At 37.5% G+C, this 25,910-nt stretch overlaps 1 protein-coding gene across 1 annotated transcript in view; it reads right to left on the bottom strand.

Annotated features, from left to right (window-relative positions):
• Positions 1-25,910, bottom strand: part of TRAPPC9 (trafficking protein particle complex 9) — a 517,140-nt gene that overhangs the window by 335,809 nt on the left and 155,421 nt on the right. The window lies entirely within an intron of this gene.

The following is a 25,910-nucleotide window of genomic DNA, read 5'->3' on the forward strand; positions in this document are numbered from 1 at the left end:
CACATCCATTCTATCATCTCAAGCAAAAAAGGCAATCTAACAAATAACTGCATCTTAGGTAAATTGGTTTTTTTTCCTAATCCTTTCAAAAACTAAAGAGTACAGAACAAAGTCAGCTGGACTTCTCTACATAATTCCTCTCCATACTACACTTAACACAGAAAAAATAAAGAGCTTATTTTTGCTTAGAAAAGTTTAGGGTTTATTAAATGATATGCTCTTTCATAGTCTTGAAAAAATATTCACCACTTCATTACCTTCATAATCAAATGGAAAACCTTTAAAGTTTTTGCGTGTGAACAGATAAAGATTATACAAAACTAAAAGCATCTGGTATCTCAACAAGTCACGGTAAGCATATGCTTAACTAACAGCTTAAAACAACACTGTTAACTAGATCTAGTGCATGAACCTTGTATTTCTTTGATGTTCATTTTATAGAACATGATTGGCTAGCAAATATTAAAAATTAGGGTGATTCCCTAGCATTAGTCTTACACACTCAATACTCCCAGTAGTAGTGAGCCTTTACTTCTGTGATGAAATTTTGGGCTTCACGTCTTTTTCCTTAATGAACAGCATGTGGGAAGCTTCCAAGCATCCCAGTCCCCGTGCTATCATCAGTGTTCAAGCTCAGAACAAACCTTTGATTCATTCAAAGACACTACATACCACCTCTTCTTTCATTACATTCCTGAAACACAGTTTGCTGGAAGCAAGGTGAGAATTTGGATCCCAGCTCTTATTCTGGTCCCTAAGCAGCTGCTATTGCCACATCTCAGAGCAAGGACAGAGGTAGTGACAGACCTCTACCCTGACAGGGACATTACCATGTTAGGTCTAGAAGGACAGCCGTTTCTTAAAAAGATTTAGAAACAGTACCAATCTCCTCTTTGATTGGCTTTTAGCTCATTCTTTATTAAAAGAAAAAAACCCCAAACAACCCCCTCCAAAACCAAAAAAACCCAAACCTCAAGTCAACAACTTATCCAGGAAACAAATTATACTTATCAGATGACATCAATCCTCCCTCTCAATTGAAGACTTACAAATCAATTTATGAAACCTCCTAACTTCTAGCTCTAAGGAACAATCTAAGGATTTTCTAACTTACAAAAAAACATTTATGTTTGATGCCATTCTGTTTCTAAGTCTGGCTGAAGGAACAGAAACATGGATACCATCAATTTCTTAAAATAACCACAATCCAGTGATTTAAAGAACACCAAAATCAAGAGTTCAATGTTCTCCTGCATGTACATGCTTACATGTTTTGCCTATTTCCAGCTTGCTTTTAAGTAAAGTGGGCTAACTCCAATTCCTAATTTAGTTTCATTAAAATTCATAAGAGTCACCACGTAATACAGATTAAAACCTTCACTGGGTACGCTGGACATACCCGTCTACTCTGCTTATGTCAATTCCTAATTTGTAGTTAACGAACTCAAGTTTATGTTATGTCAGGAGAGCTAATCAATATTAAATACAAAAATCAAAAAGCGCAAACCCATTCAAAACGTACTTCATTCTAATTAACCAGCTGGACCATTTAATAAAAATCAGAGCCAGTCTCCGTAAGTACAGGGATCTGACACCACTTACATCATAATGTGAGAATGGACTTCAATTTCAATTAGGAAATCTGTGAAAACTCTAGCTATATATGTTCTGCATTACTGCTGTAATACTGACAGTATCCTGCTTGGGAAAGCTCCTGTGGTGTGGATCCATAGTTCATTCTACACAGGACCATGGCACAAAGCTGATTTATTAAGCCCAGTACCATATAATTACAGGTAAACATGTAATAAATGTTAGTTTGAAAGGTCACAGAGCATTATCATTCCAGATGCAAAACACTTTGTAACATCCTATACCAAATGAAAAACCTCCAGAAAAAAGGCTAAAAAATACAACCATTATGTGACATTGATGAGCAGGACAGTTTAAGGGCATCATCATAATCTTGGTCCCTGTTGTAGTGAGGAATTTGTCGAAGAAAACTTGCTGATGACACTGCATGTCCCCCACACCCCATGCTAGAGAACAGGGAAAAGAAAATCTAATGGTCTTCTATTAATGTAGACAACAGGAGGACATCTCTTCTCATCCAAAATGTAAGATCTAACTGGGGACATTTAATACTGAGGACACAGAGATTTTTAATATCTCTGAGAACCACAGAACACCCAAACCTATAATCTTTCTCTGGCCATGATAATTTGCAGCGTTTCTAGGAACATACACTTACACACAAAGATAAAACAGCAGGCAGACTTTACATCAGGACTGTAGATGTATGTGTAGGGAGGAATATGACTGAAGGAAGTGATTTCTTCAGGAGCCTTCAGGTGATCAGAGAAAGTTTTATTGCTTAGGATTCATGTAATATGAACAGAATGTAAAAAAAAACCAAATTCAATCCTCTTTAACCCCCTCTCCGCACGTGTACCTTGGAAAGGACTCCACATACAATATGAAAGATTGATTTTCTATCTCTAGGATAGAAAAAAAAAATCCTACATTTTCATAAACTTACAAACCTCCAATTTAAAACAATTTACCATTCTCTCCCACAGCACCTGCAAAGAAGAACGGTCCAAATGGTACAGCCCCTGATTTAAATAATGTTGTATACTTACTCCAGTGGCCTTGTCAAACCTACACAAATAACAGACTGAGCTGCAGATTCTATTCATTTTTATAAATACCAACAGAATTTATTAGATTTCTCCAAACTGCTTCACTGCAGACCAAAAGGAAACGGCAGGGTGTCACTATGAACATAATTTTGCCTGCAGATGATCCATAAAGAAGAAAAGGAAGGAAGGACGGAGTACATTGACCTCTCAGGGCAGGCAGCCAGGAAAAGAAGCCTATTGTTAACTGAACACATCTGGGATTCAGAATATCTATGGACTGGGGCGGGGGGGGTTTCTTGTTTTTAAGCGGAGTTGCATTCTGGAAACTCAATGGTAAAAATATGGGTAAATTGTTTAACCTATATGATGACTTGATAAATTTTTTACTACTTCATTGGAACTTCCTTCTATTCATGAAGAAAAGGAAACAAAAGCGTTTCTGCATGTAAGTTCCCGATGACAAGACTCTTAAGCAATGGTGCCAGACATTAATACCACCTACTATATTGACAAGAAATATTTTACAGATAAACTATCAAAAAATTACCGTTTTGGTTTCTCCCATGCATTTTTTTCCTCAAACATATTTTCTGCATAGAGCAGGTACCAGTTGTTTGTTTTTTTTAAAATCGTTCTCACCAGTCTGCTCATGGAAATGCTTCCCATATTCAGAATTAAAAGCAAAATTAGAAAAGGACTGCTATTTGAATAACACTATGCCACTAATGAAAAGCAAAACATTTGACATTAAAGTTTCCTAAGTGACAATAGTTAGTACTCCTCTGCCAATCCCTCAATAGTGACTCTGTCTGAACAGTAACACCTTTCATATACTGATTTTTAATTGCCAATTCAAACAATTATAATCTACAACTCAGATCAATTATTTCTACCGAACTACTACTATAGTACTTCCTAGCCAGAAGTACAGAGTAAACTCTAAAGAGAATTTCCATATAATTCTACAAAATATTGCTACTTAGGCAGAACCTAGAACATTATTGATTGAGAACAGGTCTCCCCAAAACAGCTAATGACACAAGAAACATATAAGTGAAGGGGGAAAGAGCAGTGATTAAGGGGATTTCTTGTGCTTGGATGTTAAATATGGTGCTCAATCCTTTCTGTATGCTTGTTCTCTGGTAAGAGGGTTGACTGACTACCAGAGTCAAGAAGCTTTACCCCAAAAAAGTGTTCAAAGTTATATGTAGCAAAGAGCACTATTTTGGCTCAAAAAATGGGCTTAGACCAAGAGTATGTTAAGGTAACTGTAACTCAAGGATATAAGAATCCACCTGCAGAGACACAATCATTATATGCTGTATGTAAAAGAAAATAAACATTCCATAGAAGAACACAAAATATTAGCTTAATTTAATATTAGCAACTCTCATAATTAGACTTTTTTTAAGAAAAAAATCCTTCAGAATATGAAAAACATTAAGAGTCATTTTCTTTTAAAAAAGGGAATAATTACTGAACAGCAACATTAGATATAATCAAAGAAACTACGAACAATAAGAACAATATACACTGTAGGTGAAATAGTAGTTAGGAAACTCAAATTTATAGTGATATATTGTTAATAAGTAAATAATCAATAAAATCTTCATATATTTTCCTCCTCACTGCTGAAAAACACTTTTATGCATCTAAATTTTTGGTTTTGTAAAATTTACAGTTGGAAACAGTTCAGGTCAGGAGCTCCTGGGTTTACTCCTTATATCATCTGTCTTGCTTAGTAGATTTGTTTCTTTATTCTTTGTTTCTTTACTTTTAAGCAATTATACTAGCAATAACTCTGATTTTATCCCTGTGTGTATCTTCTTCTGGAAGAACCAGAAGATTCTGTTTTATGGTGTTTCTTCTTACAGTATTGCATCACCATAAATACTGCATTTTGTGTTTCAGATAGCAAAGCAAGATTATGTCATCAAATTTTTTTCAAACTGGAACATTAATTTTTGAAATATCCATTATCATTGTTTTCCATAATTAAATTAACAAATTCTACTTTGTAAGAAAGACTCACGTATGCTGCATTTTCAGGTCTTTTCTAAATCTCTTTAGTATAGTAAAAATGACACTAAGTAGATCTCAACATTTCATACAAGATGAAATGCCAGTACTTAGATATAGGCAGCTTGCTCCTGAGACTCTGCAGATACTAACTGCAATAACTGTGAAGAAATACCAGAACGTACCATTGCAGGCTCCTGATTAAGATATAACATTTTTTAAATAAAAAAAAAAAGGCAGCATGAAGACCAGACTAAAAATATATAAATTCAGACTATAATCTTTCCATTTTAGTTTCTGAACTGCTTATAGAAAACAATTTTTACTAATAAATATAATTTCTCATGGGACTAGGGCTTGAAATTTGAAAAATAACTTATTCTAGGTGTCTAATCTTCCAATATACCTTCCTTAAAAAAAAAAAAAAAAATTACTTGCCCAAGAGTAAATATGTTTTCTTCCCAAATCCCATCATGCTCCTGAGCTGCTTCTCATGCAAATTAGCATTAGCAGGACATGCTCTATGCATTAATGAGTGTTTAACCATTCTTTCTGACTTTTAGCCCCTTTTCTCACTGGATGCCTTTTGTTTTCTGGTTTGAGTGGGTTGGTTTTTTTCCTTAAACAGACTATAAAACCCCATTTTGTTGTCTGCCTCCCTCCTTCTTTCCTCTCCTTCTCTGACCATTCCACTCCGATATTCAGCTCTGATGGGCAATCAGTGATACTCATCAGTAATGAAGAGAAATAAAAATGTACTAGTTCATCAGTTCCACCTTACAAAAGGCACCAGAGAATCTCTCTCTGCAAGATTAATTTCTCAATTTCTCCTATTGGGTGCCATGCTTAAATTCTTTTAAGAGCTTTGAGGATTGTGTAAATAATACACGGATCAGGAATTTCAGCTGCCTAATGCAACTAATTAAATTATTTGGCAGTAACAAAGAGAAAGTTTCTCAAATTAACCACACTCTTCAACAGCACCAGGTAACCCTGACAATAAATACGCTAGTAACGACAGCAAAGAGATGGCCAGCTGAAAGAGTGCTCAGAGTGCCAGCGCTGCTGACACAGACGGCGTCCCACTGCCTCAGCTCCATGGGTGCAGAGATGCAGAGCTGGTGGCATCTCCACCTGCTCCCCCATTCCTCGCTGCTCCTGGGACTTGAGGCTGAGTTCTCCTCAGGGCTGTTGTATTTGCACAGCACCGCAGGGCCTCCCTGATGCTTCAGGCTGCAGACCACGGTTCCAAACGGTGCATTCAAGCTCTCTTCTGCTCCCTGCTGCCTCAGGCCAGTCCTATTTGCTCACCTTCATTCACGCTGAGAAGCCGCACAGTTCACCCGCATCTGCACAGCACACAGTTACCACAGAGTGGAGTAGGGATTTTTTGCCCTAGTCAGACTAAATTTTTTATCCTTCTTTCTGTATGTGGCTCCATACCTCAATTTCCTATATTTACTATCAAAATTACCTGGCCGAAGCATTACTGGACCAAACCCAGAAAGGTCCACGCTTGGAGACTGCAAGCTTTCAAATCCAAGCACGTGGGATATGCTGCTCCAGCAACATGGTTCATACAGAAATGCAGTACATTGAACACAGTTGAATCTTTTTTCAGGGAAGACCAGAATGTGAGCATTGGGAAGGAAATGGAGATGCCTACGTAGCTGAAAGGAAGATGAGACTCAAATAGGTCAAGCTTCCAGTCCTTGGACTAAGTTGTGAATGCAAAGACTGCGTCTATGTTTAGAGTTGATCTCATGAAAAAAATCAGTCCTGGCATTGAGAAATGCACATATCTCTGCCTATGTATTCATTTGACTATCAAAATTAATTTAGTTAGCACTTTCTTGAGTTTCAATTTACAATAGTCTAACAAAAGACAAATAGTTGTGATTTTTGCTTCTTTCTCCCATCACTGAGTCTACAGTCCGTGATCCCACAGGGCAAGCTGACAAAGGATAAAGTCTGTATAAAAATCAGGCTTAAAGGATAAAGTCTGTATAAAAAAACCGAGGTTTAACAGCAGTGTTGGGAGAAGCAACAGGTGCCCTTATGTACATAAGCTGAATATCCTCCTGCCCACTTGTTCTCAGGAGGATAAAAGAAAAAAACACACCCCCACACACCACTAAAGAGGAAAAGCAGAGAAACTGCTGACTAGCTAGAGATTCTATAATTCTCCTTGGGAAGACAAAAATCTCCAGTCTAATAGAAAAAAAACTCCAACTAAATGTCAGTAGTGTTGTGTTTTTATTACTCCCCACTGAGGAGAGCTAAGCAAAGAGCAGCATTACTGAAATCTGAATGCTCTCACAACATACTTCATAGTTTCTGAGATACACACACTTCTTACCATTGACTCTTTGGACTGGTCTCTTACTGCAAAATTCAGACCACAGGGACTTGGATGCTGATATCTTCAAAGCTTCTTCCATGCAAAACTCCACACCATTCCCTCAAACACTTAGACCTTCCTTTACTTGAAATACTGGTATTGAAAGGACATTTGGGAGGAGAAGTGGTGTATATCATTTGTGATAAGGAGAGCACCAAGCCTTTACCTCACAAGGTTTATTTCAAGCTGACCATTATTCCAAAACTGAAAATAAATTAGTCCTCCCTGATGTCTTTAGTATCTGGCACAAATCTTAGGCTACCCAAGAAAGTCCACAACAAGAAATGAAGATCAGAAGTGGAATACATGAACAACCATATATGAAATTTTCTACCTGTAGAAAACACCGTATCATGGTTCATAAAAAGTAAATTATATCATAAACTGAATTTTTACATGAAAATAATCAATGGAATGAGTGCGCAGTGATACCATGCAATTTTGCAGAAAGAGATCTATTCATTGCTCTCTCACTGGAGAATATTAGTCTTTTCACTTATGGCTAGCCTGTTTGATTTTCTGATACACAAAATATATTTCAGGTTTTCTGTATTTTTATAAATGACACAACAACTCTCTTTTTTCTTTTTTGCTAAAAAATAAATCCTGGAGTTTTGAGAAGAAATTAAGCAGCCGAGAAAGGACAGTAAGTAGCTATACATTTCTTTGAATGCAAATCATGAAGCAAATCTAAATCTACTGGAATACTTAACTGATCAAGGTAGAATTCCTAATTTTCCCCAAATAGGAAAAGGAGACTCTCCCAGTAGATATTGTTCATTAAAGCACCAAATAGTACAGTAAATGATAGCAAGAGTCCTGATACATGCATTATAAAAAGGATATGCATATGTAATCATCTTGTGGTGCATATGTAATCATCCTCTAGAACCAAACTGCAGCAAGCATTCTCCATACTAATTTTTCTCTTCTGTATTCCATTAAAAATATACATGGCAACTACAAAAGCTATGATAAAATTCTTAATAACTGATTAAGCAATGAAATAAATTGTGCCACTGCATTAAGTCAGACCTTTTTATGTACAAATACAAAGCCCACGTTGTTATTCCTGTTAAACTACTTTATCAGTCTAAAGCAAAATTAAATATAATTTTTAGCACATGTGTTAATCAGGTGAATTTACACAACCAGTCTATTGAACAAAGTGCCTGTTGTGTTCATGCTCTAGTGCAGTTTTACTCAAGTACACCTACAGCATACACACTGACTTTCAGTAGCAATTTTTGCAGTACACCAATGTTTATGTAGCTCATCCATCTACATTTATGTCTAGTTAAGCTCCTGAACAACGAAACTGCTGCATCCCTTTGTAAAAATAGCACAATGGCAGTGACAAGTAGCTGTAGCTAAATATAGCTCCTGCAGGCATATGCCAGGAATTAAATAGTACATTTTACCCCTCCCCAATCCTAAATCAGTAAGCTTCAACAAGGAATCTCTAGTGAATACACACAGGAGCTCCATAAATCCCCCTTAAGCTTACAAGGCATATTCTGAATCTGTGCTAGCTAAAAATAGCCATGTTTATAATGAGAATGGAGATGTGAGCAGAATAATATTAAGTTTAAAGGCAGGCATGCTATAGTCATTCCGCATTAATGAACAGGGTGAATCAAAGGTCATTCTAACAAACATATACAGATTGACAGATAAAATACAATATACAATATACAGCAATCTTTTACTGACAAGCATTCATCTCGCATTAAACTGTGCACTTTCTAATTGGCTATTGCAGTCATACATTCAGAAGTTATTTTGTGTGCATTTTTTAGCTAGAACACAAGTTGTTACTTCCAAAAGAGGAGAAAGAGGAGTATATGGCATTATTCCTCTGGACAGTATTCCCTCCTAGAGTTCAATTCCCCTCTGGAAATATTCAGGAAATATAATACATAATCTTTCTTGTAATAATAATCACAGAATTCTGCTTTCTTTAATTAAAGGCAAATTGCATCCAGGCCTCCAGGGCAGTACTATTGCAGCCGAATGCCCAAGTGGCTAATGCATGTTCTTAACTGCCTCAAAGGTTATACCTCTGTCAATTTAGATACAAGCACTGCTGACTACAGCTATCACAGAATCTCATTGTTGGCTGAGATACAGATGAGAGATTAAAAATAATTTACATACAAGTAACTTTTACGTGGACCATTCCCATCAAGACTTTTCTGTCTACTGACAGAACCTGCCTAAAATGCAGAACCTCATAGAAAAACGTGCACTAAGAAATCAGGCAGCCCTGCTTTCTGTTCTTGGAGGACTCGAAGGAATGGAGAGGCAACTCATTACACACATTCCTCAATAACTTCCCTGATTCTGAAATCCCACCCTGATCCTGAAGTAGGAAGGTACAAAAGGAGAGTAAATGCAGGGACAGATGTTGATGAACAAATCACACACACACATGCCCTTCAAAGGGGAAATTTCTGTGTGTGGAGACCAACAACTCAGACTGGTTCACCCAGCAATGGCTGTGTAACATGTTGGTTGCTGTAAAGAAGCATCACTGTATTTCCTCACTGAAACCTGCTCATTACACTTTGTATCAGGGTCCCCAAGAGCAAAGGCACAAGATGCTGTCAGATATCTTCTCACTAAAAGAACACACCCATGAGAGGTGGATAAAACCAACTCTTGGGCATAATGGTGCAAAGAACGTGTTCAGCATAAACACCCTACATGTTATGAAACTATAAATGAAGAAACAACATTGTATCAAAATAGTTACAACCCCAGAAAGAACGTCAGGAAAAAAAGAAAAACAAGTGCTCCCCAGTTAAGAATGACACATCTGATCAATGTTGCTACTCATCCACAAGTAGGTCATATCTCACTTTCGAGAGAGCAAGCACACTGCTTTTTTTTAATTGCTATCCACCACATCTTGCTACTGCAGACTCAGCAATCAAATATTATCTTTCAGTATATATTTTGAGTGAAGCAAATGAGAATTTTAGAAAGCTGTATGACACTGTTAAAGTTTGCAAGTGTGAGTGCAGGTTCTCTTCTCCAACTCTCCCACCCAGGATGGTAATAAAAGCAACACCACCACGCCTGAATAGGCTCATATGCAACAACCTGAAATCTCTGGGTAACACAATGAAGTTATTCAGTTTTATTTTTTCATGCCAAACACTTCTACACAGTTTCACACTTCCTCAGTGCTGGCCCATCCCTCCGCTGTACCCTTCTACTATGTCCTTTGTGAGAAAATGGGATAAGACTGCACACAAAGTGGAGTAAACACAGAAGAAAGTTCCTGTTTTGCCCTCTATTCCTTTACTTTCTGTTATTTCTAATATTCTGTTTGCCTTCTGCATTGCTACTACAAATTAAACTAACACCTTCGTAGAATGTCTCATACCTCTAAGATCTCTATCCTTAATGGCAACAGTTAATTCAGAGCCCATGACCATGTATATGGACTTAAGGTTGCGTTTTCTTCATGTGCATTACTCTACAACGCACATGTGGATCAATGCTGACCTTCATCTCAAATTTTAACAACCCACCTCTATCACAAGATAACCCTTAAAACTTGGTTTTCATATACGTTACCCTTGATGAACTTTGATGCAATCCTAATCACCCTAATATCCAGATCCTTTATGAGCATGCTGAATGGCACAGGAATAATACAGATCCCTACCAATTATTCTGGAGACCACCTTTCAGTGAGTAAATGGGCCATTTTTCCTGCCTTTACCCAGCTCTAGACTAATGACGGAACCTCCACTTTTATCTCACAGAATATTTGTTTCTCTCAAAAAGTCTTTTGTGAGAGTCTTTTTAGAAGTGTTTTAGGAATCAAGTAAGCAGTATCAATGATTTTCCCTTTGTTCACGAGCTCAGCATATGCTTCAAAGAATTCTGACAGATTTGCTTACCATGACTGCCCTTCATAAAAAAACATTTCAACAGTATCGCAACATACATACCTTATTATTATTAACTCTGCTGTTACATTTCTGTTTTTACTATCTTTACCAATAATAAGAATAAATTGCTTCCCCTATGGCAATAAAAACCTGAACTTTTCAAAGTTCACAAACTTTTTAAACATCAGAGAATATGAAGATTATATCCCAGACAAAAAAGGAACAGTCACATGCATTCCCCTATGGGTGTATGGTCTAACACAGGTCCAAGACCATCACCATAACCCAAGTAAGCAAAATTTAGAGTTTGTATTTTACAACATACAAACTTATCCCATACAAAGGGCATACAAAAAGTACAAATCGTTTCCTGAAGATCTCAAATCCATTCACTATTCAAAACACTCTCCTGAAGAACCCAACTCCATTCACTGTTCTTATACTTTTTATTCATAATATGGCTGTATTGTACTCTAAACAAAAATTATACCCACAACCTCAAAAGATAAAAAAAATCCTCCTCTGCAATAGCTCAAGTACCTTAAAAAGAAATAATGCACCCAGCAAATCAGAAAAAAATCGACTCTAACACAAAAAAAGATCCATGAAACTGAGTGATCAGAGTTTTACATGGGAGCTCTTTGGTATTCTTGTGTTAAACAATTCTCTTTTTTTTTCAGGAATTCCTGTGATTAGGAGGGATAAGCCCAATTAAGTGATTTTTCAAAAGTAGGAGCAAGAGAAGAAAGAGGTTTTAAAACAGGAATGCTTGAACAACTTAATCAATAGATCTGTTTATTCAGCATATCCATTAACATATAAATATGGAAGACTGAGTACTTTAGATTTTTCAGCTGCTACTTGGGTTGGAAATAGAGGCTTAGTAGCACAATCATTTTTTAAAATCAGTAAACTTATTGAGCTAAATTTATCACTGATTTAATGAGTTTTATATGGAATGAATATTGCACATTCTTACTCCTTAATATGATGATAAAAACGAACAGAATAAAAAAAGAGTGAAATTGGTTTTCAGGGATTAATGCTTCAGAAATTAAATTTGTTCTATAGTTTTGCTAGAAATCAGGTCTTAGAGTTGTGGCGACACTTCCCATTCTAATGTATCTTCTTTCTTTTACTGGGCATGCTATCCGAAAGCTAATATGCCAAGCAACCAAGCATTCACTCACGTTATTAAAACATACAGTTCTCTTAATAAACTCAGTGTATGTGACTTCCTCAAATGTTTTTCCTCAATATTGAGAATATGGACTTAGCTCTTCAGTAAACACAAGATGATAATTGCAGATATGAATCAGAAGTAGAGATGACACTAAAATTCATTTCCTCTCTTCACTGATCCCATTTTGCCGTAATTCAGCCAGATAAACATGGTCCATGCCAGTAAGCTCCAGCACCATTGCCCACTCCAAGTCCCACCTGCACCAAAGATTCCTGAAGACTGAGAATACACTTTAAATTCTGTGATGTTACAATGAAAACAGACAAATTTTACAAAGGTAAAGGTCTTAAAGGAGATGAAGGGCATCACAAAATGTTTTCTCAGAAATATAGATTTATAAAGGGCTAGTCACTGACAATTTGAACAGCGTATGTCAGACTAGTCTGCAGTATGCATTTATCATTGATTTCTGAGCGTGATCTCGCAATTCAGACAATACTTGGACCATCATTGTTTTCAAGCTGCCACTACTTACACATCTGTATTCTTCACATAGATCAATTATGCTTTAAAAGTAACAGAATATCTTATAAAAAATAACATTAAAAAAAGCCTAGATGTATGTTGTTACTTTTGTTTTTTCCCCCTCCAACAAAATACATTCTCAAAAGTCAACTGGAGGTCATTATCATTAGGTCCAGTAATTCACCATTAACAAGAAAATTAATCAGCAGATTCAGAGATCTTTTCCTGAAGGAAACATGACAAATCTAACTCCAGAATCTAAGTCGTAAAACCATCTAAAACCATCAGATGATAATAAACCAGGAGAACTCTCCACTTTCTAACAGAAGGAACAGAAGATCTTCTCTGTGTGAACAGGAAATAGTCAGTCTCTGATTCCCTCCTTTTTTCTCTGAGACACTCAAGAACATTAAACATATCCCACCATCTTCCAACAACTGCTTACACAAATAAAATTTCAGCAAAAAATTCTTTCTCACATTACTCTCTAGGAATCCCCAGTGGTGAACTGACTTAAACAAATTCTTAAATTTAAAAGATTTTTGCAAAATACATATATACACATTTTATATACAAATAAAAATATATACATATTCAAGAAGCATCTGGATGACGCTCTTAGACATATGGTTTAGTTTTTGGTAGTCCTGCAAGGAGCAGAGAGTTGAACGATCCTTATGGGTCCCTTCCAACTTGAGATATTCTATGATTCTATGAAATAGTATAGATAGATATAAGGTACTGGTGCCTGATCTTTAAATAACTATTTTGATTTTATTAGGGATGCTAACTTGATTTCCAATCTAAGTGGTTAGCACACATTTAAAAGGATTACAAATGCTTATTTAAAAAACACACTGAGTCAGCTCATTCAGAGAACTTCATAAATATGCAGCAGGAAACTCCCAAACAGTGACTCATAACTTCAGAGATTTAAAACAGATAAATAATCATTAATTTTCCAACTGTTACTCATATTCAATTAAATCCTAAGCCAAAACCATCCTGTTTCTGTGAATTCCACTTGACCATCCATTAAGTTCTACAGAAATAAGAGCTCTATGGGAAAAAACAACCACAATCAGATACCTAGGAAGAGTGCCAATTCCTAACAGCTTATATGGAAAAACTATTTCATATAAACATACATTGAACAATAATTATTTCCCTTACAACTGGTGGATTTTGTCTTCACCTTATTTAAGAATGAATGACTGATTTGGGAAAACAAACAAACAAACAAACAAAACCCCCCAACTTTGACAACTTTTTTTCACCGGGAGAAAAGAAAAATGAGACATGATCTGAGAACATGCAACAATCTCAAAGTTTCTTCTCCATAAAAGTCTATTAGTGTATACGTATTGAAAGTTGCAACTCAACAAATCCTGTCACATTCCCAGTTAGACAATGCACTGATATCCTCTTGCTACCTATTCTTACAGAATTATGACAGTTAGAATACATGTTTAATGGCTTACTGCTAAATATCATCACAATGCTCCTATTTTGTCTTTAAATGAAGAAAAGTATGTTTTCAAATTTTAACAGTATTAAAAATATGTCATTACTGTAAACATAGTGACTTCTGTACAATGAAGAATACCTTGTAAACTCATTTTTGCAAATCTTCATAAAATCCTGGCTTTTTTTGTAGACGCTTTAGTAATCATTTCACCAAAAGGCAAGGTAACATATGCACAATGTAAAAACCGTATAAATGCAAAGTAATATAATCACATGATTAGAAAAATCAAAACTTCTATCCATCCCATTTGTCACTCCAATGACAAAACTGCTGCATGTGATGCAATAAAATTTGTAGAGATTAATTTTAAACAAAAGGGTGGGACACCATCCTGTACTTCTGAAAATGTACAAAACATACCCGACAGCCTACAATTAATTATTTAGCCTAAAGAAGGATATGCTAACTAACTACTAACTAAAGCCTATTTTGAGAAGTTCTCTGAAAGGAACTTAAGTCCACAGGACTTGAGGAGAGCACCATCCATAGAACTGAATGGAGCCCTGACCCCCTCCATTCTGTGCTACATACCCACTTCCCACAGCAGATCAGGACACTGTGCTTGGTGTACGGTGGACCTGCATGCAAACAGGCCAAATACTTTTTAGTTATTGCAGCAACACTGGCTAAAAGTCAGGAACAATTTTTGGTACGTTCCCATTTGATTATGCAATAGTCAAGAGGCAAAAAAAATCCAATATCCTATTCTTGGAAAATCTATATGCAATACAAAGTTTTGAGACAAAAAAAAAAAAAGGGGCAATTAAAAGAATTGTGATGGAATCATGATATTATTTTTTTATTCAAACTGATTCAACCTGAATGATGGTGCTTTGCTTCATTCAAAACTAAATTAAATTTTTTCTCCAGTTTGTTGGGGTTTTTTGGGTGTTTGTTTTTGTTCTTTTTTTTTTTTAAGACAGAAGTAATTACATGAAAATTAGATTTGGTTATTTAAAGTATCAAAATACACATTTTCAGCCATTCAAAAGTCCTCCTATGGCTTCTCCCCCTTTTTTTAATGATGAATGATTAAAATCAGGTGATGGTTCAATTTCATCTTTGCTAAAAAAAAGTGCTCCCTTCCGATTCACGAACTCATTCCTTACTGAGAGAAATTAAGAACACTGAATCTTACGCACTCATGTTCTATTACACATAGGATTTTACTGAATAGAGTTAGGAACTGCAATATTTAAAAGTCATTAACTGTTTACCAATAAATTTGTATTATACTCTCCCTAATAGAAGGTAAATAGTAGTCAAAACTTGATTTCAAAGTGAAGAAACAATGAAGCATAAACAGTTGACTACATATTCTTGCATCTAGATGATAAGTGTCACACCCTGCTTTAAAAAAAATAATAAAATTATAAAGAATCAAGTTGTTCTTGTCCATCTCTAACATTTTAATTTTATCACACCAAATGGTAAACAATCTGTTTGGCAACTTATGATCTATTTTTACCAGGTAACATGACGGTAACTTTTTTCCTATTGAAATAAAGACACATAAGAGCTCAGTTTAAATATCTAAGCCTCACAGCTTTAATATAGGAAAAGTGTAAACTACTCTTAAGGACTCTAATCAAGGGTTGATTTGTAATTGTTTGCCTAAGGAAACCTATCTGCATTCAACCCATATCAGAGAAAAATGAAGTTATATGGATTTAAAAAAGGAAATTAACCTTTCCAAAGTAGACAAGAAATCCAAACGAGTTCTGAAAAAATTGACTTATTAGAGTTATATGTAGTATTTCAAATATTTGGTACTAGAATTGTGCCAAGGCAACTGCAGTAGGCACAAAATGTTAAAAAGAAACTATCCAGGTTTAAAATACAACAGGATAACGTTAACCACAAAATTATGATGGGACCTCAAGTCAGTCAAAAATTTGAGATAGATATATCTAGACTTCTCTCTCCTAATAAAAGCCTCCCTTTCCACCACTTAGAATTTTCTAAGAACAGGCACTATTTAAAAAAAAAAAGAAAGAAGAAACAAATGAAAAAGAGAAGAACTTTAAAAGCTTTGTAAATCAGCTTCCCCTGCCTACTATATCCTTTCACATTTTCTCTTCTTCACTGAGAGGCTGGTTGGTCACCAGAACAGGCTCCCCAGGAAGTGGTCACAGCACTGAGCCTGTCAGAGTTCAAGGAACGTCTGGATGATGCTTTTAGTCACATGGTTTAGTTTTAGGTAGTCCTGTGAGGAGCAGGGAGTTGGACTTGATGATCCCTACGGGTACCTTCCAACTTGAGATATTCTATGATTCTATTATTCTATCAGTCCACCTTCATGACTTTGTGTGAAGTCTGCACAATCCACTGTTTGTCTTTATGGGCACATTTTCAAGTTTTGGTTTGTCTGGATCAGGAAAATCATTTTGTGGTCAATCTTCTACTTGTTCTTATTTATTGAGTCTTTGCACACATTGTGGAGTCATCTTGAAGCACGCAAACTTGATTATTTCAAGGTGAATTATGAAGGGCTAAATTAGGAAGTATCACCAGCAGGTCAAGGGAGGTGATCTTTCCCCTCTACTCAATACTGCTGAGACCCATCAGGAGTGTTGTGTCCAGTGCTGGGCTCCCCAGTACAGGAGAGATATGGGCACACTGGAGCAAGTCCAGCCCAGGGTCATGAAGATGATTAAGGAATTTGAGCATCCATCCTATGAGGAGAGGCCAAGAGAGCTCGGAGTGTTCTGCCTGGAGAAGAGAAGGCTCAGTGAAATCTTATCCATGTGTATAAATACCCAATGGGAGGGTCCAAAGAAGATGGAGCCAGGCTCTTCTCAATGGGTTCCAATGGAAGGACGAGAGGCAATGGGTACAAATAAAATACAGAAAATTCCCTTTAATCATAAGGAAGAGTTTTATTATTGTTAGCATAGTCAAATGCTAGAACAGTTTGCCCAAAAAGCTTATGGAGTGTCCATTCTTGGAGATACTCAAAATCTGACTGGACATGGCCCTGAGTAATCTGCTCTAGATGACCATGCTTTGACCAGGTGTGTTGGACTAGACCATCTCCAGACATCCCTTCCAACAGAAACGATTCTGGGATACTAAATTGGAAGGTGTAGTCCATCCACTACTAGGCATTCAAGTCTATAATATCAGATTAGAGACAAAATAAAATCCCCTGTCCCTCCTCAAAAGCATTGGTAGCATAGACATCCTATCTTTAGCAGCAACTGTTCCACTTCAAAAATCTGCATTTTTTGTCCACATCACTTACTAATGCAGATACAGTCCATTCTGTCACCGGAGCGAGCTGATGATCCAACTCTTGCTATTCCCATGAGTCTCCCTGGCTGCTGAGGTCTAGGCTTCCTGACAGCAAAGCTGCCATCCTTTCAGCCATTACTTTTTCCCCCTTCTCACCCCTCACTTGCAAAAATTCTTTCCCTCTCAAGCCTTCCGATCTCCTTCCCCAGAAGGAAAAAACCTCTTCCTCTCCAGAAGGTTCAGAACAACCCAGCAGGCAGCAGCCAGGACGTAGCAAGCAGGGACCTTCTAGCCTTCTCTGCTACCCAGCCATACCCTTGTAAAGCAACATAGCCTACAGCTACTCCTACCTGAACACATCTGCGCTGGGTTGTATAACACAGGTGAATGACTATGCATTTTTAAGTATTATAATCGACGTGTGCTACCACCTTACCACTTTACACTAAGAAAGTACCATGGACAACAGTCTGAACCATTCTAAATATATCCTTAACTAATAAAAATAAATCATTCATGTCCTCAGGTACTGCACTGTAGCATTTGTGCTTGAATTTATGGACTCCATGTCCATCGCTGCCTTTTGTTTCTCTGCTCTTTTTTAGTTTGCTTCATTAGAGCACCTGGTGAAGTAGAATTCACAAGCCTTTGTCAGCATACAGCAGTCTGCAGGTCAGGCTTCAGCCATCTGTTTCACTGACCATAAACCTCCAATATTGTGAGGGAAAAATACAAGAAAGATTTTTTTAAAGTTTATTTCTTAATTTTGCTCCAGTTTCATTCTTTCCAACTAAATGAGATTAAGGAAGAGACCCAAGGATAAGATGAGAAAGTGTTCAAGTAAGATTATATAAAAGCATAGCACAGCTAGACAGCATTTTAGTGTGTTTCTCCTTTTAATACTTCAAATCCTATAGATAGAAAAATGAGAAGAAAAATGGTAAGATGACTCTTAGAAATTTAAATAAAAATGGGGTTGCTTTTGACATATATAAATTCCATCTTTTTCATTTACAATATTGCCACTTGTCTTGAATTTTGTCACAGGAGACTCCCAGTTTTGATAGACCTGTCATGTGCCCTGTCAAACAAGCTCGCAAGATATTGTAAAATTTGTAGAGGGAAGTATCTTTCTATTGTGGTGTGGTTATGACAGCTTTATGAATGGCGTCAAAAAAAAAAAAAAAAGTTGTTTTACAGAGCAAATATGTGGCAAGTTATTATACACTACTCACCCTCTGCCCACATTACGCAGACATTTCAGGCCTTGCTCTCCCTTGCTCTTGCTTCATACAAATTAAATTCTTTTACTTGTTCATAAACTAGTTTAAAAAGATAAAGAAAGGCCAACACAATATACAACTTAAGCTTGGTAATTGGAGAGAGAATAATTAGGGGTTTTAGCCATTTTCTATATAGTGGAGAGTATAATACAAACTTAAACAACCAAATGTGCTTGAGGTGGCTGTATGTTTTCACTGATTCTCTCAAAATTATAATGCCATATTATATGCACTTTCTCATTTTGAAGTGCTGCTTTGAAATTTTTGATGCAAGATTCAATGCCTGAACATACAAATATGAAACAAAAATAAATCCTGGTTTGCACTGAGAGTTCTAATACAAACCCCCACCTTAAAAAGTTAACGATCAGTACAATAATGTAAAAAATAGATGTTTTTTTGTTTCAGATCTTTTGTATCAGAAGATCCGGCTCCTGGCTATCACTCAGTACTTGCTAGGGTGCATCTTCAAAAATATTTAAGACAGCGTGTTTTTAATGCTCATTTACTGTTCTTTCTTTCAGTTAAACAAGACCACTATGCAACATGTCTAATGCTTTCCATAGGTGGACACCTGCTCACCTAAATTTACTGAGATTCACTAATATAATCTAAAAGCAAAGAGTCTTATATTATAACTAAGATAAAATTTGACCGATGGAATAGCCGGCAGAGAAAAGTTACGAGTTTATACTCGTAAGTGGCCACATACAGTATCCAAAACAGGATGCCTAGAGAACAAAGCAAGAACACAACTACTTCCCAACCCAATCTCCCAGTCACAAATGGTATGAGATTCCTTGAAACAAAGCTGAATTCTATGTATTTAGTAACCCCCACTGAACCCCTCGTCTCTGATCCTGTTCAATGTTTCTCTGAATCCATCTCCCTCCTTCAAGTGTTTCTTCACATCTTCAAAGAGCTCCAGTATGTGGAGCATATGGACCGTGAAGCACTGACTTCAAAAGAAAAATAAAAAAGCCTTGTCCCCAGTATATCGGACATACTCATGTGTCCACTAATTCTGTATTGCAATTTCTATCAAAGTGTCCAATAGAGACATCAGGCTTAGTAGTACGCAGTGTCCCAGATCTGGATTTCTCAGAAAGTACTGGCATAGTATTTGCCATCTATCAATCAATCAATCCTCAAGCACAGAGATGGCTGAAAGCAGAAGGTGACAAACTACAGTTGACAACCATTACAACACTTTAGTTCACAGAGGTGCTCTTGTTGACAGTAATATTAGTTTTGTTCATTCATACCATATTATTTTCCACATAAATTTGGATCCTAACAAAAATGTTCTCAGGGCACTTTTGAAAGATGTCATCTTCCTTTAATGTGTTCTTTTGCCTTACTCTTTAGACATGCCAATTTCTTTTGCCCTCTTCTCAAGTCATTCTTGATAGGTAAAAGGCTCTTCCTATGGAAATATGTTTGTTCTGTGCTTCTGATACGGTGCCCTCAAAAAGTTTCCATGCTAACTAGCAATATTTAACTCTCAGCTGCTCTGTTTCTTTTCTTTTCAACAACTTTTCTCATTTTTATGAATATTTGCTTTAAGCAGCTTTAAGAAGCCGTGCACTACTCTACTGACAGTTGTTGCTGTATCCAAGATCACTATTACAAGGTGGAACTTTGGCCTCACATTTTGAACCAGGTCATACATGTTCCCCAGGAAAATGTCAAGAGATTGACTTTCTCTCATTGGCTTTCTAATCAAGTGCTCCACAAAACAGATATGTCTGCAAATTTAGTGTCTCTCATGTCCCAGTGCAGCACTGGTCCAATTTCCAAGCGAAATTGGTCCAATTTCCAAACTCCAAGTTGGAGTCTCTCTTACTCCAACTCACTTACTCTCTTATCCAAAACTCACAGCCTCTCTAATTTCCACTAAGATCCTACAATCACTACCATCCTGCAGACCAGGCCATAGTGTTGATTCATTACCATCTTCCTACTTAAGACTGAAATTCATACTTGGAATTCTGTGTTCTTTGTTGCAGCTATTAACAAAGAAATTCAGTGCTACTCAGCGACATGGTTGATTTATTAATCTGATTTGCTTAAAATTTTCCCTAATTCATAGCACTGTACCACTATCAAAAAACCTACTGTGCATTCACTGAACTGCCCACCATTGTAATGCAGAGGAAATATTGAGAAACTTTAAATTATGTTAACAAAATCTGTAAAGTGATGTTCTGCAGTTTATAGGTATGCTAAAGAAAATGGTCTGGTACAGTACTGTACTGGACTTCAAAGCTCAAATATCTGCAGCCTTGTCTTTTAGACTTCCTTATCCCACAACACAGTGAATATTCCTCACTTCTAGAATACCTGTCCTGCACTCATCTCTAAGGCTAGAACTATGTGATAAGTAATAAATTCAGGATTAACGTAATATATTTTAAGTCATTATTAATGGAACCCACTAATCTGCCTGTGCTTTTAAGTGCTATTATATCAGTCAAAACATAAGAGATGTGACAGACAATTCATGCATGCCAAGTTCCAGGTTGCTGATTTATCTATAGATGTGGAATGTTTTCTTCTACTTCAATCAGGCTAAGAAGCTGGTGTCAAATGTTTTAACATATAGAAAAACTACTCAAAAAAATTCAGCTTTGTACTGCTGTAGATACACAGCACCACACGGAGGAGAGCACAAGAAACAGGAGAAAGAACTGTAGTTTGATATTCTGTTTGATACTTAAAAATCGTACCTTTGAAAGACAAAACCTCTTTCTTGTAAAAAGCCCGACATTCAAAATACGACCTGCAAATGTTCTCCCTTCAAATTTTCTGAATATTTTAACAGCAAATTGGTCGTTAAATTCACAGCTACACAAAGTAAAATTTGGTTCTGCTATTAAACTAGCAGTTCCTTTGAATGATCATGATGGATGGTGTAGTGTTTTGAATAACAATATTTTCATGGTTTAATTACACACATATTCAGTGGAGCTCTCAGATGTTTTTTACCACATCACCTCACAAAGGATCTGTTTTTTCACCATTACTGTATGCTCAACCTGAGAGTCTAAGGATTTTTATCATAAACATCTGACAAGAAAAGAGGCAACAACAGGGGAGAAAAGAGCATCTAAGTTTGGGGTGGAAGTTATTTCCTGACTGGAGTTTTTTTACGTTACTTTTTCTGTTTCCTGGATGAATGGGGTGTCTGTGCCCAGGTGTTGGCAGTGGGGCTGCAGCGGGGCCTCTCTGAGGAGAGGCTGGGGCTGCCCCATGTCGGACACAGCCGGTTCCAGCAGGACACAGCTGAGTCCTTTTTGATACTGCCCCTCACAGCACCCTTCTGGACAAGTTGTCCAACTGTGGGATGAGCAGGTTCATGATGTACTGCGTGAAGAATTGGCTAAACAGCAGGGCTCAAAGGGTTGTACTGAATGTGGCTACATCTGGCTGGTGACCAGTCACCAGTGGTGTTCCTCAGTGTTCAATTCTAGGGCCAGTGTTGTTCAATATATTTATCAACAATCTGGATGCAGAAGTTGAATGCACCATTGCCTAGTTTACTGATGATACCAAACTGGGAGGTGCCGTTGACTCTCCCGAGGGACAGGAGGCCTTGCAGAGGGGTCTAGATAGATTGGAGTATTAGGCTATGATTAATGGGATTAAATTTAACAAGTCCAAATGCTGGATTCGGCATCTAGGACGGAGTAATGCCGGGCACAAATATAAATCGGGAGAGGAGTGGCTCGAGAGCAGCCCTGCAGAAAAGGATCTGGGGATGCTGGTCGACAGCAGGGCTCAATATGAGTCAGCAGCATGCCCTGGCAGCTGAGAGGGCAAACCGCATCCTTGGGTGCGTGAACCACAGCATAACCAGCTGGTCAAGGGAGGTGATTATCCCGCTGTATTCAGCATTGGTGTGGCCTCGCCTTGAATACTGTGTGCAGTTTTGGGCCCCGCAATTTAAGAAGGATGTTAAAGTCTTTGAATGTGCCCTGGTGAAAGGGCTGGAAGGAATGCCCTATGAAGAGTGGCTAAGGACTTTGGGTTTCTCTAGTGTGCAGAAGATGAGGCTGAGGGGTGACCTCATTGCTCTCTACAGCTTCCTGAGGAGGGGAAGTGGAGAGGGAGGTGCCGATCTCTTCTCCCTGGTATCCAGTTAAGGACGCATGGGAATGGTTCAAAACTGTGCCAGGGGAGGTTTAGACTGGACATTAAGAGGCATTTCTTTACTGAGAGGGTGGTCAAACACTGGAACAGGCTTCCTAGAGCGGTGGTCAATGCCCCAAGCCTGTCAGTGTTTGAGAGGCATTTGGACAATGCCCTTAATAACATGCTTTAACTTTTGGTCAGCCCTGAAGTGGTCAGGCAGTTGGACTAGACGATTGTTGTAGGTCCCTTACAACTGAAATATTCTATTCTATTCTAATCTATGCTATGCTATGCTATTCAATTCTCTCAGCCAAGCTGGGGGCACCTGGGGGAAAACAGGTTTCAGAAAGGGCCAAAGGCGGCACAGGCAGAGGAGGAGGAGGAAGAGGAAGTGGAAGAGGAGAAGGAGGAGGCAGAGGAGGAGGAGAAGGAAGAGGAGGAGGGCGGGAGGCGGTGCAGGCCCGCAGCAGGGATCCCCTGCAGCCCTGGAGAGACCCCGCTGGAGCAGAGACCCCCCCTGCAGCCCGGGGAGGGCCCCACAGGGGCCGCAGCAGGGGGATATTTCCTGCAGGAGCTGCGGCCGTGGAGAGCCCGGGCGGGAGCAGGTTGTCCCTGAAGGACTGCAGCCCAGGAAAGGGCCCGTGCTGGACCAACATCAAAGCAACACCTTTGCTGTTGCACAGCAAACACTGTTTGCTGTTGCTGTCACAACACTGACAAAATTGGACAATTTACACACACAATAAAACACCAACCCTTGTTCTCCTCACTACTTTACAAGAACAAAAGATTCCCCACAATTATTCCACTCTCTGGCAATGTCCAGTCTGAGTTTTGCCCATTGCCTCTCCCACTTACTGCCCTCATCCACACCTATGAGCTTCTACATCTCATTCTCTCCCCATACGGTTGCAGGGGGAGCAGCTGGGGAGGCGTCTGGCAGCCAGCTGAGGTCATCCCACCACACTGGAATTGTGGATAAAAATGTAATTTTCATTTAAATTTTTCTTCTTACTAGATCCCAAACAGATAATTTGCTTTTCTCTTACAGTGGCCTTACAAAAAACTGCATCCAGACAGAAAATAGCACTCCAACACAAACTCCCTTCTCCCCTAATTTGTTCATTTTTATGAATTAATTTCATTCAATGTCATAATTTTAAACAATTCTTGAAAGAGTCTAGTGTACTTGCTAATAATATAGTATATACTGGAAATAACCAGAAAAACAAGCACAGAAGTTCTGATTGAGGATCATAATAGGAACACAAAAAGGCTAATAAATAAAATACAGCATGTAGAATCCTAACTTTTTGTTAAAACAATTTATCCCTGTACTTGTAAAGACTTTAAAGTACTAAATCTTTCTGGGTCTTCGACACTATTGCTCACTTCATTCATTGTATCTGTGTAACCAAAAAAGTTAAGGATTCAGCACTTCACAGATGTCAAACTGACAAGTTAAAATTAAGAATAATATTGCTTTCAATATTTACTTCAAATTGTCTTTCCTAACATCTTGCCATTGAATCTTGTATTTTCTGTCCTTTTCAGATGACTTATTCTTCTGTCCCAACCCATGTATCATCATGGAGAACTGCTGACTTGGTCTAAAGGCAAGCAGCTTGTCAGAAACATCATCAAATCTGAGTTAAATATAGGTGGTGAACTATGATACATGTGCCACTTACATTGTACTCACCCTTACCAGTTCCAAAAATTAAAGGAACTAGTCACATTCTATATTTTTAAGAATGGAGGCTTTGTACACTGCACGTAGTAGAATTCTGCGGGAAGCAGAAAACAAAACGTAGAGGGGGCCAAGTTACAGAAAGATTTTAGAATTGCGTTTGAGTTGTGGAAAAAATGAGTATATAGTTTAAAAGTCTATAATACAGTCTAAAGAAAGGAAATCCTTCACCTTTCAGAAGGTAGCACTCTTTCTATAGGTCAAGGCACTGACATTATATCCTAGTATAGTATTTAATTAAATTGCTGAAAGCATTATACTTCTGATGAGACATAAAACTGGAACTCTGGCCCCCATTCTTAAAATGTGATAGTTTTCACAAGCAGAGAAGTGTTAACCTTCATGTTTTAGCCAAATTTCATTTGGATAATTATATTCCAACTAACTACTCTGGTAATTTCAAATGTCTAAGAGTCACCAAAACAAATTACACTACACCTTAGCTCTCAGACCAGACTATAAGGAACTAAAAGTCACTGAGATAAACAGCAATAGATTGGTAGACAATTCTAAATGTCAGCAAAGCAATTTTGTATAAGATATAAAATGCAGTGGAGAGCTAAGGCAAAATTTTTGAAAATTATGCTGAAAAGTATACAGGATCTTTTGTAAGAGTCACATGCACAGGCTGTGGACTGCATTCATTAATCCACAAAACCTGAGTTTTAGTTTAGACAGTGGGTCCTTTTATAGCCTTTATTTACTAACAAAAGCTGTCCTCCTGTTAAGTACAGTTGCTCTCTGCACTTTGGACAAAGAAAGCCCTATTACATAATCTCTGTTTTCAGACACAAGGGAGTGAAATAAGGATAATTCTTCCATATTGCTTACAAGGAATACCACAAGCGCAGGACAAATACTACATCAGAGGGAAACAAGTAAACAAGACAAGTAGTAAAAAAAAATAATACAAAATATGCTTTAATGACTCACTAGGTGCAAGAATGAAAAAATGACCTAAAACACCCTTGAAAATGGGTGAACTCAAAGCAACATGTCTGCTTAGAACTTATTAGGCAAAATAAAAAAAACTACAACAGATTTGTTTTATTTCTTAGAAGAGTTAAGGCTACAACATCAAAGGTAAAATTTCACGCATTAGAAAAGCTTGAGAAAGGACAAAGTAGAAAGTGGTATTTTCATATCACTTGTATTTTTCATATAAGGAACCGGGTAAGTTCAAATCAACTGCATGCATCAAGACACTGCAGTGGAATAAGGATGTTTTCATTGTTTAAAAAATGGAGAAAAACAAGGATTTTGGAATAAGGAAACAAAAAGTCAAGAACAAAAAGAAAATAACAAA

This window comes from Haliaeetus leucocephalus, unplaced genomic scaffold (assembly GCF_000737465.1).
Source record: "Haliaeetus leucocephalus isolate CR32 unplaced genomic scaffold, Haliaeetus_leucocephalus-4.0 Scaffold953, whole genome shotgun sequence".
NCBI classification, from domain to species: domain Eukaryota; kingdom Metazoa; phylum Chordata; class Aves; order Accipitriformes; family Accipitridae; genus Haliaeetus; species Haliaeetus leucocephalus.